The 3,152-nt window shown below is 42.3% G+C and overlaps 1 non-coding gene across 1 annotated transcript; it reads right to left on the reverse strand.

Annotated features, from left to right (window-relative positions):
- Positions 1-1,250: 1,250 nt before the first annotated feature.
- LOC112766336 (small nucleolar RNA R71) lies at positions 1,251-1,354 on the reverse strand. The gene has a single exon (XR_003184264.1). It is a non-coding gene; the product is annotated as a small nucleolar RNA R71 (small nucleolar RNA).
- Between the last annotated feature and the right edge of the window lie 1,798 nt (positions 1,355-3,152).

Raw genomic sequence — 3,152 nt, forward strand, 5'->3', positions numbered from 1 at the left:
CCCGAGCTTGATATGCAGAATGGTTGGTGGTTGTACCTGCAATGACACTCCGATGCTTAAGTTAGCATGGGTCCAAGCAGATATGTGTAGATTGGGAATGAATGCCATACCTGGGTGCTCCAGTGTATTTATAGTAGTTAGCAGTGATCTTCCCTGGATAAGATTTCTTATCTTATCTTATCTTTGGGAGTTTTATCTCTATCTTTGTGGAACCGCCTTTTCTAGGCCTTTTCGGCCTTTAGGTTTGGGCTGCGTTCCTTTTGATGGGCCTTCCTTGCTCTTTGTCCGAGGTCCGACCTTTAGGTGTGAGCTTTAGGACAAGGTCGGACCTCTTACGGACTTGCCGAGTTGGAGGACCCCGGTCAGGGTATGAACAGTTTTCAATCATATCTTTTTTATTTCTAACTTCAAAATCTTTTTCAAAAATCACTTGATTTCTTTTCCACTCTTAGTTTTCAAAAATCAATTAGTGTTTGTCAAAATGTTTTTAAAATCTCTTGCTTAATTTTCGAAAATTTCTTCCCCTCTTCTCACATCCTTCTATTTATGGACTAACACTCTTCCTTAATGCACAATTCGAACTCCATCTTTCTTGATAAGTTCGAATTCTTCTACCTCTTCCTTCTATTTTTCGTTTCCTCTGACACATCAAGGAATCTCTATACTGTGACATAAAGGGTTCCATATTTTCTTGTTTTCTTCTCTTTCATATGAGCAGGAGCAAAGACAAAAGCATTCTTGTTGAGGCTGACCCTGAACCTGAAAGGACCTTGAAGCGAAAGCTAAGAGAAGCTAAAGCACAATTCTTTGCAGAGGACCTAACAGAAATCCTCAAAGAAGAAGACATGGCAGCCGAAAACAACGACAATGCCAACAATGCAAGGAAGGTGCTGGGTGACTTTATTGCACCTACTCCCGACGTCTATGGGAGAAGCATCTCTATCCCTGCCATTGGAGCAAACAACTTTGAGCTTAAGCCTCAATTAGTTTCTCTAATGCAATAGAATTGCAAGTTTCGTGGACTTCCATTGGAAGATCCTCATCAGTTTCTAGCTGAGTTCTTGCAAATCTGTGACACTATCAAAACCAATGGGGTTGACCCTGAGGTCTATAGACTTATGCTATTCCCTTTTGCTGTAAGAGACAGAGCTAGGATATGGTTGGATTCACAACCTAAAGAAAGCCTAAACTCTTGGGAAAAGCTAGTCAATGCCTTCTTGGCAAAGTTCTTTCCACCTCAAAAATTGAGTAAGCTTAGAGTGGAAGTCCAAACCTTCAGACAGAAGGAAGGTGAATCCCTCTATGAAGCTTGGGAAAGATACAAACAATTGATCAGAAAGTGTCCTCCTGACATGCTCTCTGAATGGAGCATCATAGGTATCTTCTATGATGGTCTATCTGAACTGTCCAAGATGTCATTGGATAGTTCTGCTGGAGGCTCTCTTCATCTGAAGAAGACGCCTGCAGAAGCTCAAGAATTGATTGAAATGGTTGCAAATAACCAATTCACGTACACTTCTGAAAGGAGTCCTGTGAACAATGGGACAAATCAAAAGAAAGGAGTTCTTGAGATTGATACTCTGAATGCCATACTGGCTCAGAACAAAATATTGACTCAGCAAGTCAATATGATTTCTCAAGGTCTGTCTGGAATGCAAGCTGCACCAGGCAGTACTAAGGATGCTTCATCTGAAGAAGAAGCTTATGATCCTGAGAACCCATCAACGGAAGAGGTGAATTACATGGGAGAACCCTATGGAAACACCTATAATCCTTCATGGAGAAATCATCCAAATCTTTCATGGAAGGATCAACAGAGACCTCAACAAGGTTTCAACAACAATAATGGTGGAAGAAACAGGTTTAGCAATGGCAAGTATTTTCCATCATCTTCTCAGCAACAGACAGAGAATTCTAAGCAGAGCCACTCTGACTTAGCAACCATGGTCTCTGATCTAATCAAAACCACTGAAAGTTTCATGACTGAAACAAGGTCCTCCATTAGAAACTTGGAGGCACAAGTGGGTCAGCTGAGTAAGAAAATTACTGAACTCCCTCCTAGCACTCTTCCAAGCAATACAGAAGAGAATCCAAAAGGAGAGTGCAAGGCCATTAACATGACCTACATGTCCGAATTTGGAGAGGAGGAAGAGGCAGTGAGCACAACTGAGGAGGGCCTCAATGGACGTTCACTAGCCTCCAATAAGTTCCCTAATGAGGAACCATGGGAATCTGAGGCTCACACTAAGACCATAGAGATTCCATTGAATTTACTTCTGCCATTCATGAGCCCTGATGAGTATTCTTCCTCTGAAGAGGATGAAGATGTCACTGAAGAGCAAGTTGCCAAGTACCTTGGAGCAATCATGAAGCTAAATGACAAGTTATTTGGTAATGAGACTTGGGAGGATGAACCCCCTTTGCTCACCAAAGAGCTGGATAACTTGACTAGGCAGAGATTACCTCAAAAGAGACAGGACCCTGGGAAGTTCTCAATACCTTGTACAATAGGCACCATGACCTTCAAGAAGGCTTTGTGTGACCTAGGGTCAAGCATAAATCTCATGCCTCTCTCTGTAATGGAGAAGCTAGGGATCTTTGAGGTGCAAGCTGCAAAAATCTCACTAGAGATGGTAGACAATTCAAGAAAACAAGCTTATGGACTTGTAGAGGATGTTCTGGTAAAAGTTGAAGACCATTACATCCCTGCTGATTTCATAGTCCTAGAGACTGGGAAGTGCATGGATGAATCCATCATCCTTGGTAGACCCTTCCTAGTCACAGCAAAGGCTGTGATTGATGTTGACAGAGGAGAATTGATCATTCAAGTGAATGAAGAATCCCTTGTGTTTAAGGCTCAAGGATATCCCTCTGTAACCATGGAGAGGAAGCATGAAGAGCTTCTCTCAAAACAGAGCCAAACAGAGCCCCCACAGTCAAACGCTAAGTTTGGTGTTGGGAGGCCACAACCAACTTCTAAGTTTGGTGTTGAACCCCCACATTCAAACTCTACGTTTGGTGTTGGGAGGTTCCAACATTGTTCTGAGCATATGTGAGGCTCCATGAGAGCCCACTGTCAAGCTACTGACATTAAAGAAGCGCTTGTTGGGAGGTAACCCAATGTTATATTTATCTATTTTTCCTTTGTTATA

The sequence above is a fragment of the Arachis hypogaea genome, chromosome 2, assembly GCF_003086295.3.
Source record: "Arachis hypogaea cultivar Tifrunner chromosome 2, arahy.Tifrunner.gnm2.J5K5, whole genome shotgun sequence".
Taxonomy (NCBI): domain Eukaryota; kingdom Viridiplantae; phylum Streptophyta; class Magnoliopsida; order Fabales; family Fabaceae; genus Arachis; species Arachis hypogaea.